At 56.6% G+C, this 14,562-nt stretch overlaps 1 protein-coding gene across 1 annotated transcript in view; it reads right to left on the bottom strand.

The window, feature by feature from the left end:
* CRISPLD2 (cysteine rich secretory protein LCCL domain containing 2) overlaps nt 1-6,521 on the bottom strand; it is a 64,935-nt gene extending 58,414 nt beyond the window's left edge. The window contains exon 1 of the mRNA XM_001499908.6: nt 6,270-6,521. The gene's annotated coding sequence lies outside the window, so the exon portion shown is untranslated. The remainder of the gene's footprint in view (nt 1-6,269) is intronic.
* Nucleotides 6,522-14,562: the final 8,041 nt, after the last annotated feature.

The following is a 14,562-nucleotide window of genomic DNA, read 5'->3' as shown; positions in this document are numbered from 1 at the left end:
GGTGAACTCAGGCTTCCCCGATCATCTCTGCTCCAGGCTGCACGACTGGCAGCACCCAGACCAGCCTCCTGCCTCACACGCATGATTCACCGGTATCGGGTGGCATCTGCCAGGGTGAGTCACGGCCATGGTTCTGAACCAAGCTCAAAGCCACACGGCTCAGGAGTTATCCAGCACCAGGCTATAGGATCTTCACCCTGCTTGGGGGGGAACTCCTCAGGGCAAACCCTCGGTGGCCATGGAGTCCTTGGGATACGCAAGTGAACGAGACCGTCCACGCTTGGGACGCGAGGAGTCACCAACCACAGCAAACTGATAAATACAAAAGGCTCGAGGTGAACAGCCCAGGGAATGGGACGGGGAAGGGGGCAGAGGTGGGACAGGGACCACTGTGGGTGGGTGACAGCGAGGTCCCGCTGAGATCTCAGGGAAAGGGAACTGCAGGCAGCAGGAACTGCACAGACAAAGGCTTGGAGGTGGTCACCGTCTGATGACTGAGGACAGGCACAAAGCCAGTGAGCCGGAGAGAAATGGGGTCACAGAGGTGGGCAGGGCCAGGTGGCCAGGGGCCTTGAAGGCCAGGATGAGGAGTCTCGATTTACCCTCAATGTAAGGGGAGCCTTGAGGTGGGGGGAACGAGCCGACTGATTTACGCTTTGAAAGCCCGTGGGCATGCGACAACACAGACGAGGCTCACGGCTGTGATGCTGAACAGCAGGCGCGAGACGCCCGTGAGGAAACAGGCAGGGTTCCGTTTTTGTAAAGTTCAAAACCAGGCAGGACCAACCCAGGTCATCAGAAGTCCGGAAATGGTTACTCTTGGGGGTGGGGCCGTGGGAGGGAGCCGGGGCCGGTCAGGCTCTGCAGCGTGATCTAGGGCTGAAGGCCGAACGTGTGCCCTTTGTGATGATTCAGCCTCCACACAGAAAGGAGTGTGCATTCTTCTCTAGTACGTTAAACTTTAATAGAAAGGTTTTTTTAAAAAGTTGGAAATCGCTCTGGCTTCTGTTTGAAGAAAGGATCAAGGAAGCCGAGCGGCTGCAAGGAGAGCAGCAAGATGCCAGAGGAAGCCCTCCGAGGCTCTCCCCTTGGGGAGTCTCAGAGCTGAGACGAGTCTGGGGCCCGGGCTCAGACAGCCTTCAAAGTGAACTTAAACCCGTCGGAGCCCAGATAGAGCCTGGCGGCCGGCGGGGCCTCCCACTTGGACCAGACACGGCACTCCCAGACAGGGCCGGGTTCATCCCAAGTCTGAGAGGGCACTTTGTCCAGCGACGCCAAAGCTGAAAATATCTTCAGTCCCCGTGAAGACCGAGCCTTGAAGGTTCCCGGGAATAAACAGAGTGTTCAGGCCCGGGGCTTCCCGACGGGAACAGACCGGCTGTGTGGGGCGCTGCTTTGGGGCAGGAGGGCGCGGGGCTGGCAGCAACAGACACACACGCATGTACAGATCTGTTTGAAAAGCTGTTGAGGAAACAACTCCTTCTCTCGGAGGGGGCATTTAGGGGCCATAATAGATGCATTTCGCAAGCTCTGGGGCGCACGGGGCACTAAACACACTCGGAAGAAAGATGCTAGAATCTTGGGATGACTGCTCGGGCCCCAGAGCACCAGGCGCCAACAGGCCGAGCATTCTTCCGGAAGAAAGGCGTACGGATCCGCCAACAACTGTTCTCAAGGGGCCTCTGACTCCGGCCGGAGGGGGTCATTCCAGCTCCCAGCCGCTCACTCCGTTCTTGCCATGTGACTTCTTTCTGGTCACGCCAGGCAGAGCCTTCCACGCAGCTTCACAGCTGCCCCCACTAGCCAGGCCCCCGTGTCTGTGCCAGGGCCCCGGGCAAGTCCACGTGGGCTTTCTAGGGCAGTGGGTCTCCCACCGGAGCCGCACCAGAAAGTACTGGAAACCTCATTAAAACACACACTGCCAGCCCCACCCCCACAGCTTCTGATTCAGGAGGTCTGGGGCGGGGCCTGAGAACCTGCATTTCTATCCATTTCCGGGGCACTGCTGCAGGCCCAGGGACCCCGCTTTGAGACCCCCACCCACAGAGCAGATCCTTGCTGCCCTGAGCCTGACCCTTAGGTTCTGGACACACCAAACTCCTTGCCATTCTCCACGGGCACCAGGCCCCTCCCCACCTCCAGGCCTTTGCACACACGGTCACTTCACCTGGGACCTCGTCAACTCCCCGCCCACCCACCCACCGTCACCTGTCCTTGCCAGCAGAAGGCGGCTGCCTCTTTACTCTGGAAGGACTTCAGCTCTTATCAAGCTGGTCTCAGCGGATGCCAGCTGGATGCTGGCTCCTGGTCCTAGAGGGATCTGAGTGTGTTTTTTTCCCCATCCAAAAGAACTTTGGGTCAGGGTCAATTCCAAGACCAGTTGACTGCAAGCAAAATGTAAGCTCGATTCTTTTCCCTTCTGGAACGCTGCCATCCTGGACTCACAATGGGATGTGGTCCAGAAATTCGGACTGAAAATGTGGGATTTCATAAGTTATGATATTTTTTAAACAACGGTCCAGAAGTTGCATAATCCTCGTTAGGACTTTTCTTTTTCCCCTGGATCTGTGGGTTTTTGTCTAAGCTGACACAGCACTTGAGCCAATCAGAGAAGACAAACCTCCCTCGGGCTGGACCACGAGAAACTGTCTGTCCTCACAGCCTTGAAAGGGGGGTGTGTGTGAGTACCCACAATTCTACAGCCTAGGGTACAAAGCATGGCCCACACAGGACAACGTCTGAGACAGGATTCTCTGCCAGTTGCTGCTGTGACCCTGGGTGGAATGTCAACACTTCTGCCAAACGCCCAGTCGCCAGATTTCCCTGCACCGGTGGCAGAGGGCCTTGACTCATGCTGGAACGAGACGACCCGAGTTGACGCTTCTTCAAGAAGGAAGTCAAGAAAGAGGACATGGGCTCCTCAACAAGTTAACACAAAGTTACCATGTGAGCTGGCAATTCCACTCCCAGCTGTAGACCCTCCACAAATGACAACAGGTGTTCAAACAGCAACATGGACATAAATGTTCATAGGAGTGTCAGTCACAGGAACCGAAAGGTGGAAGCAGCCCAAATGTCCATCAATGGAAAAATGGATAAACGAACGAAATGTGCTCCATCCACACCGTGGAATATTACTCAGCCATTAAAAGGGATGAAGCGCCACACAGGCTATGACATGCATGAACCTCGAAAACATCATGCCCCGTGAAAGAGGCCAGCCACAAAAGGCCCTTACTGTATGGTTTCTTTTACATGAACTGTCCCGAGTAAGCAAATCCGTAGAGACAGAAAGCAGAATAGTGGTTGCCAGGGGCTGTGCAGAGAGAATGGGGAGTGACTGCTCAACATGGCTACGGGGCCTCCTTTTAGGAGGATGAAAATGTTCTGGAATTAAGATAGTGGTGATAGTTGCATAACACTGCAAATGTGCTAAATGCCACTTGACTGTATACTCTAAAATGGTTAAAATGGTAAATTTTATGTTTATGTGAATTTTACCACAATGAAACAATTTTATTCAAGGGAAAAAAGGGCATGACTGGCCCTACCAGCCGCCACTCAGATCTGCTCAACCCTCCCAGTTCCAGAACACAGCGTGCTCCACTCAGGACTTTACGAGGGGCTCCGGATCCCCTTCCCACAAAGGTCCCAGCATCTATTCAGCTCAATGAACCAAAGATGAAATGCAATGACGCCTGTGTTGTATTTTCCATTCTTGACAAGCCATCAGCCCCTTTGAGTGATGCTCGGTTTGCACATCTGGGACTGATCAAAAACCAGTGAGTCTGCAAAAAAAAAAGCCTCCTAGGTCGGGAGCGAGCAGACACAGAGGCACCTCCCATACACAGTAAATTACACTGGTGACAGAGAAAAGAAACGTTCCAGCTCCCGCGGGGCCAAAGAGGTCAGCGTTGGGGGTCCTGCCTCTAAAAGCCAGTTTTCAAATGCAACCTACAAAAGCCAGATATACACCGTGGGGTCTTGGAGGGAGAGGAGAAGGGGGCTCAGCAGGATCATGCTCTTCTGCCAAGGCTCCAGGCCCTCCCCTGCCAAGCCAGCTCTCCGCTCCAGTCCAGAGACAGGGCTGGGGGAGCCAGCCTTGAGCTGGGCCCTGGGGCAGGGCCTTCTGCGCATTGATACCAGTACCTGTCGGCAGAGTGGAACTGAAGCCCCCGTGTGAGCGCATTCCCTCTCCAGGCCCACCCCCCACCGGGGCCAGGGATGCAGACCCCACAGGGCACAAGCAGCCCTGAGTAGCAGAAAGCTCTGCTGTGACATTCTGTGGCTGGCACTGGACAAGCACCTTCTTCCAGAATCTGGGGTGCGGCCCAGCCAGGATGGCAGCTCTCTGCCGCCCTGGCTGTGTCGTGTTGGGTACACGCTTTAATCATGCTGAGCCTCCATTTCCTCCTCGTAAAAAGGAGGACAGTCCAGCGCCCACCTCGTAAAAAAGCCAGTGAGCTCATCCGTGTGAAACCCTGGGCACGTCTGGCCCGTAGAAGCGCCGGATAAATGTCAGCTGCTGGGATGACTTTATAAATGTTATTATTACTATTCCTACTCTTACTTTTTAAGAGATTCTGTAAAAATCAAAATCGTTCTCTTTATTCTCCCCCCTGGGGGCATTGTCAGGGACTTGAGAATTGGCCTCAACTCTGGTGCCTCCTGCTTTGCCCGGAGCCCCTCTTGGACAAATGCCCGTGTGAAGGTCAGGTCCACAGGCAGAGGTAGTGATCGGGCAGAGAAGGGTCTGAAAGGAGGCAGGACCCGGCGGTTAAGCGTGTAGGGTGTGCAGCCAGACGGACCTGGGGGTGACAACATCACACACCAGTTAGGGGACCTTGAGCATGCACTTCGCCTCTCCAAGCCTCGCTCTCCTCATCTGTGAGATGGAGAGCAAGCAGCCTGCTGCCCAGGTGTGTTGCGAGGACCATCATACAGGTAAAGCGCACAACACGGGGCTTCACACCTGCCACACCAGCAATACAGCTCCCACGGCTTCTGATCCTGCCCCCAGGTGGAAACAGCTAGATCAGGGGCAGAAGCGGCAAATTCAGTGCACAAACACCAAGAGCCCGGGGAGGTCCACTTTCGGTCTATCTGGGGGAGAGGGGGGGCACACCCCTCGTCTGGCTCTGCAGGACCCTGGTCTCTCGCCTGTCAGACTCCAGACCCTAGATGCCCTGACCCCGCTGAGGAAGGCAGGCTCACCCTGTTCTGCCAGGGCAAGGAGCCCAAAGGCTCAAGGTGGAAACTCACAAGCCTACTCTTGGCTGGAAGGTGAGCTGGGCATTTGCACAGACTCCCAGCAGCTTCTCTCAACCAGAGCAGCAACTCAGCTTTTGGCTAAAAGATACCCAATTCAAGTTAGACTCTGACGAGCAGGCATCGGCTAAGTCCTTTCTGGCTTGTCCAGCAGCCCAGCCCTTGGCAAGGGAGGCTCCGGGTCTGCACCGCACGAGGGACTGGCCCTGGCTCTGTCCATCTAGGGCAGCCTGTTCTCCCCAGGACTCCAGAGCTGAGCCCTTGGCTCCCGGCACAATTCTCCTCTACAAGGAGTTTGTGCAGATGCCTACTCTGGCTGAAGAGACCCAGGAACGTGTTCCCGAACCTGCAGGAACTCTGACACGCCCCATGCCTGGACACGTCCACCTACAGCTTCGAGGGGAGACAGAGATGTGTCCTAGACCTAGCTCTGCCTGGACAACTCACTTCACCTCCCGACCCTCAGTCTCTTCATCTGAAATAGGGAAAGAGGAAGGCTAACTTGCAGGTTTGTTGCAAATGAAATCTTAAAGGGGCGTGGCCCTGTAAACTGCAGAGGGAATCCACATGCCCTTAGGAGTACCCTGGCCCCTCCGCACGTGGGTAGAACACAGTCAAACTCCTGCCACAGCCACACCATCAGCTTTCCATTTATTGACGTCCACTGTGTACAAAGGAAGGCAACAGACGCTAGCACACTGCACAAGGAAGACACGAGGACACAGCCTCTGGGAGCAGAGATCTGTGATCAGACCAGCTTTGAGTCCCTCACTTCCTGGCTGTGAGGTCTTGGCCAGATGACTTGGGCTCACTGAGCCTCAGTTTCTCCATCTGTGAAAGGGCGTGCTGCTGAGCACCGTTCTGAGATGCAGGTAGCGCGCTCAGCTTAGCGCCTGCACCTAGTAAGCCTAACAGAGGGCATCTGCTCTGGCGGCTCCTCAGAGATGACCGGGGAGCTGATCGCCGCTTCCAGAGAAGGGAAGAATCTAAGTCACACTTACCTCCGCAGGGCTCCAATCACCACCTCGCCGGCGTCCCCCGCGTCGAGCAGCGGCGACGGCAGCAGCAGCACGGGCACAGTGGGTACAGCGGACGCAGCTGGCGCAGCGGATACAGGAGGCAGAGAGAGCCCGCCGTGGGATACAGGACAACCCGGCCGCAGAGGGATGCAGTGGGTCTGGGGGCCCCGCGCGCCGCCTCTTGTAGGCTGCCCGGAGCCCGGAGGCCACGCCCCCTCGGCGGCCAGCGATGCTGATAGGGCCGTGCCGTCATGGCCCCGCCCCCTCCGTCCTCCGGCCCCGCCCTGCCCTGTCCCCTCCCAGGCCCCGCCCCCTCAGGCTCGCCCCGCCCCAGCCCCGCCTCCCTCAGGCTCGCCCCGCCCCAGCCCCGCCTCCCTCAGGCTCGCCCCGCCCCGGCCCCGCCTCCCTCAGGCTCGCCCCGCCCCGCGAGCCCGGTGGACCTGGGGCGGCGCGGGTGCCCGCGGCCTAAGAGCTCAGCTTGAGAAGAGGACGTGCTCAGTTTCCACGTCGTGGCAATAAAAGTATCGCTTACCCCGCGCCCGGAGTGGTACCAAGCACTTTCCACCAGGGGTTCACAAATTTACCGAATCGCGTCTCTCTGCGGCTCAGCTGGAAAATGGGAATAGAGAGGCGACCTCCTGGGACTGCAGCAAATGCCATCGGGAAGGGCGTGGGCTCCGTAAACCGAGGCGCGGAACACACGCTTGCTAAATTTATTCCCATCCTCTACACGTGGGGTGACAACTTCACTCTTGCCGCGCTGACACACACACACACACACACACACTATTCCCAAGGTGCAGATGAAGAAATAAGACTCGGGGACGTTCCTGGCTGAGGCAGGTAAGCGCTTTGCCTTCCTGGTCCCAGCAGCGCTCACAGGAATCCAGGGAGGTGGAACAGAGCCCATTCCACAGACCAGGGAATGAAGGTGTGGAGAGGAGAGAGCCCAGGTGCCACAGCTGGTGAGTAGGCAGCGCAGGTCCAGGCCGTGCTCTTGCCGCATTTTGCCCACAGGCATTTAGCGTCCTTAACCTGTGCAGGTCAATACAGCAAGCAATTGAGAGCCGGAAGAAATCGCCTTTGAAACATGGAAATCCAAGACACCGTTGGCACCCGAAGCAACCAAGGCTGGAGGAGCTGCAGGGCTCCCGGCGCCTCCACTCCATCACACAGTGTGGCCCTACTGTGTGCAGGCAAGGGTGGGAGGAGGCTGTCCTCAGGTCCCCACATGAAGACGCAGGAATCAGCTCACACATCATGCGCTCCTCCCACACCCTCCCATCGACTCCCTGCCGGCCCCTGGGTGATGCAGCGGGAGCCGGCACAGACAGGGCCCCTCCGGGATCCCAGAGTCTGGAGTGCCCAGAGGGGTCAGAGCATGCTGGGCAGGGAGGAGGGAAGAAGACCCCTCGGTGACTGGCAGGGCAGGGGTGACATGGATTCAGAAGCCGGAAACCTGTCCCCAAGATTTTGGTGCAGCTCAAATGCAGATGAAGAATAATGCTATTTCTTTTTAAATCTTTTTTCATTTCTTTTACTTTTCTTTCTTTCAGTTTTGAAGCATGGTTCTCAACTCAAGATTCATTCATTCAATACTTATTAAAAGTACCTACTGTGTGTCGGGCTCTGTTCCAAGCATTGGGGCATTCAGTGGTGAACACGATGGACTGTTCCAGAACAGTGGTCCTCGGTTTGACAAGGGCAAACCCAAAGGGAGAAGAGACCTGCATTATTAACAGACGCCTCTCAAGCACCTGGCCCCACACACAGCATCCCGTCAAATCCACCGCCACCCAACAACCGCCTGAGGCTGGTGCTGTTATCAGGAAACTGGGCACAGAGAGTGTCAGTAGCTTTCCCGAGGCCACACAGCTCCTGAATGGAGGAACTGGGATCTGAACTCATGCTCTCGCCCACTTGGCTGCTAGCTTGTGTAGCAGTAAAGCTCGGGTACAGGGGAGTGGGATAAACGGGGTCCCCACCCAGGCACAGGGGAAGGGAAGGCACGCAGGATCCGATCCCCCGTGTGCTCAGTATTTGGGTGGGGGAGGTTGATAAAGAAGGGTCCACAGCTCTGCTGACCGGGGCCTCCAGCTCCTGCCGACGCTTTTGGTGGCAACTCTGCAGGCTCCTTACTGTGCAGGATGGCCCCTCCCAGCCGGCTGTTCCAGGGGCACCGTTGGCAGAGCTGCAACCTGAGGGTACCTCTCTACAGTGTCGTCCCCCGGCCGAGCCACCAACTCCCGTCCAGCCAGGCAGCTACTGCCCGAACACCCGGCACACCACGGGACCTTCCGCCCCTCACCCCCTTCTCTCCCTCAGTTTCTCCTTTCCTCTCCCTCTGGTCATCTGCCCATGTGTCCTGCTGAGTCTCCCTGGCCTGGCCTCTGGCCGTGCCCACCGCTACCCGCTGACTTCAGCAGGCACCCACACGTGCCGGGCGCTGGGCACAGGGCTCCACCGGCATTGGCCTGTGAACTGCTCACAACCCGGTGACGGGAGGGGTTCTCATCCGCCTTCTTTCATAGATGGGGAAACTGAGGCTCGAGTAGGTGAAGGCACTTGCCCAGGGTCGCTTGGCTATTGAGTGGTGGCATTGGGACTCCAACTCAGGCAGTCCAGGGCCACAGCCCGTGACCTTGGCCTCTAAATCAGAGGGCCTGAGGGGACTGGGGTGTTTGGGTTTGCTGCAGTGTGAACCCAGTGGGGGTTTCTGAGCTATTTCATTTCCTTTTAATGTCTCAGTCAGGCTAACATGTCTCAGATGGGACGTCATGCTTGCTATTGCTATGTAACAAATGACCCCAAAAAGTAGTGGCTTAAAGCAAGCACTGTACTTTGCTCAGTACTTTGAAGGGGAGGAACCTGGCCCAGGCTGGCTGGATGGCTCTTCCTTGGGGGGTCTGTCATGTGGCTGCCGTCAGATGCTGGCCGGGCTGCAGACACCCGAAGGTCACCTGGGCTGGACATCCATGATGGTTCACCCACGTGGCGGGAGCTCAGCGGGGGCCGCAGACTGAAGGGCCTCCGTGTGGCGTCCCCAGGAAGGCTCTCCTGAGCAAGCCTCCCAAGAGAACCAGGCGGAAGGTGCATGACCTTCTATGACCTGCCATTGGAAGTCATAGAACGCCACTTCCGCCATACTCTTGGTCGAATCATGGAGCCTGCCAAGGGTCAAGGAGAGAGGATATCGAGCATATTTCTCAATAGGTGGCGATCAAAGAACGTGCAGACGTGTTTTAAAGCCTCTCCAGGTTTTAAAACAGATAAGATATATGAAAACACATAGCCCAGCGCCTGGCACCAAGCAGACACTCAATAAAAGATGCGTCGTCCTTCCAGGGAGCTAACCAGATGGCCCAGCAGAAGGAGCAGCATCTTTGCATCCCAACGGATGAGTTTGAAACTTCACTCCATCAAGCAGCAGCTGTGTGCCTTTGCTCCAGTCCCCCGACCTCTCTGAGCTACAACTGCCTCCCAGGTGGGGTTATTCAAGTGGCAGACGGAGTCCGTAGCTTGCTGCTTGGTGCCATCTGGAACCAGTGGGGCTGGCTTCCAGTCCCGGCTCCTCCACTTCCAAGTTCTTGGCCTTGTGTTCAGCTCCCCATCTGTAAAATGGGGGTGATGATGATGGCATCTCCCTCCCTCAGGGAGAGATGCACAGAAAATAATTAGAACAGGCCAGGCACATGGCAAGTATTCGCTAATGTTATTGTTATCAGGGCCAACGAAGTAAAAAGGGAGACAGAAAAGTTTAATTTTGATCAACTTTTCCATCGTTGTGCAATCTTAGAATCTAACTTCCAAAAAATAACCTTTGAATTTGAATAAGATGGTGTGTCATGGGCAAAGTGGGATCCCGAGAGGGCGTCCAGGAGGATGGGAAAGGAGCAAGATGCACCTACGAGTTTTCCTGGGAAGGGACTGGCCGCTGATGTCCTTGGAAATCCCAGCAAAGGGTCCTGTTTGCCACCCAGGCAGGAGTAAGTCATGGAGAGTTTGAGACGGAGAAGGTCCTTCTGGTCATAATGAGGCCCGACCCGGAAAAAGGAGCACGTGGGCCAGGTCGGGACACCCTGGAGAGACTCCAGGCCCCTCTCACTCACTCGCTCGCTCAGAACCAAGGTGAGCTGGTGGGAGGACCACACGTGTGAGTGCAGATGGTGGGGCGGGATCAGTCAATGCAAAGGTCAAGGTCTTTCTTTCCCATCTCGACGTGGCTGCCGTACTGACGGGTCTTGAACTCACACCAGTGTCTCCCTCACCAGTTGTTTTCATTGGAGTCTCCTGAGCTGGACATCAAGAGCCAAGACTGGGGAGTTCCAGTTTCTCGTTTGTTCCCACCACACCCATCCAGCGGCTGCAGAATGTCACTGAGACTCAGCCTGGCAGCAAAGACCACTAACTACTGGAGTCAGGAGACCTGGAGGGACCGTCCTGTGATGGGCATGGCTTAGACAGGGGCGCTAAAAGGACGGGAAAGATGGCGACCGCCCTGAGTGGACAGGTGCTAGCTGTGAGGCCCTCAGGCTCTGAGGGGCATGAGTTTGCTGGCCTTGGAGAGGAAGGGTACAAGCGTGAGTTCCACATCTTACCTTGGCAGGACTTCTTTGGGGCAGTGCAGGCCCTGCCCGTGGGGAGATCTGCGGCAAGGTCTTGACCGATGGAAGTTGCGAGTAACAGAAACCCACTCAAGTTAGCTTAAGCGGAGAGGGGGCTTCTCGGTAGGATACTGGACTATTGTGGACCCCATGGACAGCCAGAACCCTCAAAGAACTAGAATTAGTCCTGAAAGGGGGTCAGGCACCCTGGCAGTCCTTTCTGTGTATTTCGCGCCTCTCCGTATCCTTCTCCCTCTGCAGCCGGGCCTCGCCCATTCCCTGTGGACATGACCACCCCGCCAGCACCGGGGTTCACATCTCCCTTGTTCCGGGGACCAGCTCAGGCCGTGCCCAGCCACCTCCCAGTTCTAACTCCATAGAGAGAGAATCTAATTGGCCCTGTTGGGAACAGATGTCACCCCTGGTCCAATCAAAGGAGACCAAGGGGACATCGCCAGGTACCAGGAACATGACAGCAAGGCCCTGTGAGCTGGGTGGGCACCCCCCAAGGCCAGATGGATGGAAATGAGCCACAACAAAGACTCTGTGGAGGCAGCCAGAAAAAGGCTCAGAATCCAGTGAGACAAGAGCTTGGGGTAAAAACTCCATCCATTGGACTAAAGCAGACAGTCAGCGTTCCACTTAAGCCCATCAAACTCCCAACCATTTCTGTGCACGCCAACCTGACTTGCCCCAGCCGCACCTGTGTCTGCTGGAGGGTTGCCCCTGGGCTGCACGTAGCCCGTGAGCATGGTGGCCCCCAAGTGCCTGGGATTTAGTGCCCCGGGGACATCAGCTGACAATGGCTGACAGGGCTGGGGGTGCAAATACCCCGGATCCCGTGCTCTCAGCTGGGAAGATTCCGAGATGGGCGTCTGCCGGAAGGATTCCCTACTCGGCCATGCGGTCGCTGGCTGAACGATGCACATTCCCTGTATCGCTAACGCATCTCTTTCCTCCAGTCCTCGCCCCTTTCAGATACACCGCCCTCAAATCCTCAGCTGGGCGTCTGCTTCTGGGAACCCAAACGAGGACAAGGACCCTGAAGTTTGGGGACAGGGACCCAGGAGTCACGTTATTCTCTTAGGACACCTGTGCATTCGTTCATCCGGCCCCTGAATATTGGCTGAGTATCTACTCCGTGCCAGGGGGTGTGCTGACAAATATAGGAGAGAAATAGGAAAAACCCGACAGTCTGAACAGCCATATAAAGAGAGAAGGGCTTTTTACAAGGAGAGTCTGGGAAGCCAAAGGCTGACTGTGGCATTATTTCACCGTATAAAAACTATGACTCACGGAGGAAAAGGGAACGCGGAATCCCAGAATACGATGGGCACCCCCTTTAAATTCTGAGAGAGGTAGTTTAGGGCAAATTAAAGGAATTCTTCATCCAACAGTGAATAGCAAATTTATTCACCTCCAGTTACCCCACAAGAAGTAATACAAGCAGAAAATGTAAACAGATTTTTAAAAATAAATGAATGCTGGAGTTCATTTGTGATTCTATTTGATGACATTCGCCGAGGACTTTCTTTGGACCAGGCGTTCTGGAAAAAGGAGATGAATGAGGCAGAGAGGAGACAGACGGAGGGACCCTGGGTGAACGGTCAATGCTGTCTTCTGTTCGAAGTGCAAGGACAGAGGGAACTGGAGGGTTCCAAGGAGCCCAGGAGAGGGGCCGGGTGTCTGGACCGAGGGGTGAACCGAGGCCTCACAGCCGTGATGCGGGGCCAGTGTGGGACCCGGGCCTCTTCTGTGGCCGGCACATTACAGAGACTTGACCAGGACGGACCGAAAAAGAGGCCGTGTATGGCTCCTCTCAGTGGGAAGTCTGGGAGAGGGGCGAGTTTCAGGGGCACCTGGGTCCAGGACCTCAGACAAGATGGTCACGTCTCCCTCCCTCCCCTCCCTTGACCTCCCCTTCCCCCCTCCCCCGGGCTCTGCCCAGCTCCCTCCTGCTACTCCATGAGGCAGAGAAGGTGGCCACTGGCTGCTACCGATTCAAGCTACCCCAGCTCTGTGACCCAACAGGCCAGCGCCTCCCACCCGGCTGCAAATGGAGAAATAAAATCCCAGGGGAAGACGCAATTGGCCTGGCTCAGGCCACGTGCCCGCTCCGGCAGACCACCACGCCTCACCCTGGTCCTCCCACCCTGACGGCCATGTGCATACCAGCTGGCTTCCAGCCGCCGGCACATGCGTTCCTTTGCCTCGGAGCTTTCTCTGGGCACGGGCCTCCAAGGCAGGCCAAAATCAACATGGAGTCACCCGCCTCGGGGCAGCATCAATCGATAGTTTAATAAGAACTAGAGGGTAGACGCCCGCTCCCTCGCCTTTCTCACGCGGCAGCACTGGCTCCCCGGGGCCCCCGGGGTTACGCTCCAGGTGCCACAGAGGCAGCTGGCGAGATAGCTCACCCGTCCTTGGCTCCTGCCCCGCCCTGTCTCGCTTCCTCGCCCACCTCCTGGTATTTCCTGGGCTCATCTCCCCAGTAAACTACTTGCTCTCACATCCTGACTCAGAGTCTGTTGGGAGGAACCCAAAGGAAGACACCCAGCCCTTGCCACAAGCTGTGGCGGGGGACAGGACCTGGGGATCAGCTGGCCTGGCTCAGGTGCTCACCCAGGGGCCAGGGCAGCCGGAGTCTGTGATGGGAGTGAGGCAGGAGCAGCTGCCCCAAGGAGGGGGTGCTGGGCAGAGACGGCCAAGACAGACGGATGCAGAAGGATGAAGAGGGGACAGGTCAGGGCCTGTCTGGGCAGAGGACAGCATGGGCAGGCGGGGGTCACAGCGGGGAGGCGAGGCGAGAGCCCTGAATGATGCCTGCTGAGCAATGCAGACTTTAACCTCAGGGGAGAGAAGTAGGAGCTCCCAAAAGGCAAGACTTCCATTTTGGGCAGATCACGGTGCATCCCCGGGAGTGTGGCCTGGGGGTGGGGTGGGGGCGGGGCTGGAATGGTGTTCTGGGGGAGCTCCTGGCGCCAAAGAGAATGGTCAGCCGTAGGCTCCAGGACAGCTCCCCTCCTCTCTGGGCACCTGGCTGAGCCCCCAGCTCAGAGGGGGGAACTAGGAATTCCAAGCTCATCATGCACTCAGCAATTCACACGAAGCCTGCATCCCATCCTCGTGCCACTGCTGCAAGGCGACAGCATCCCCACCAAGCGCAGAAGAAAACCGAGGTTCCCACAGGTAAACACACTGCCCGGGAACACACAGCAAGAGGTCCAGAGGGTGTGGACTCCGAAGAAACCTGAGATTTTACCAATTCTGTGAGGTGTTAATTAATCGTTAATAGGTCCAATGCAGGTCCCTCCCTCTCCCTCACTCTGTGAACCTATTCGGGTCCTGAGTGCCAGGTGTGAGCTTCCAGCCAGCGAGGGACTCCTGTCGAGGCAATGAGGTGGTGAGAAGGGGGGTGTCCTACTGCATCCTTTGTTAGAAAGTACCGGAACATTCAGGGAGCTTTTTGGCACAGGACTTGGGATGGAAATGTCTTTATGGTATTGAAGTACAGACAATTATCCTGGAACGCTCGCGAAGGCTTCCTCCTCAGCCAAGGAAAAGCTTATAAAAAGTGACGAGGCTGCCAGACCATCAACACCCCGGGTGACACGGTTTGTGGTTTGTGGCCGTAGGATGATAACGCCAGCTTCCCAACTCTCCATCTCAGC

Source organism: Equus caballus, chromosome 3 (genome assembly GCF_041296265.1).
Source record: "Equus caballus isolate H_3958 breed thoroughbred chromosome 3, TB-T2T, whole genome shotgun sequence".
Classification (NCBI taxonomy): Eukaryota; Metazoa; Chordata; class Mammalia; order Perissodactyla; family Equidae; genus Equus; species Equus caballus.
The sequence above is the reverse complement of the archived record's forward strand: the minus strand, read 5'-3'. Positions and strand labels throughout refer to the sequence as shown.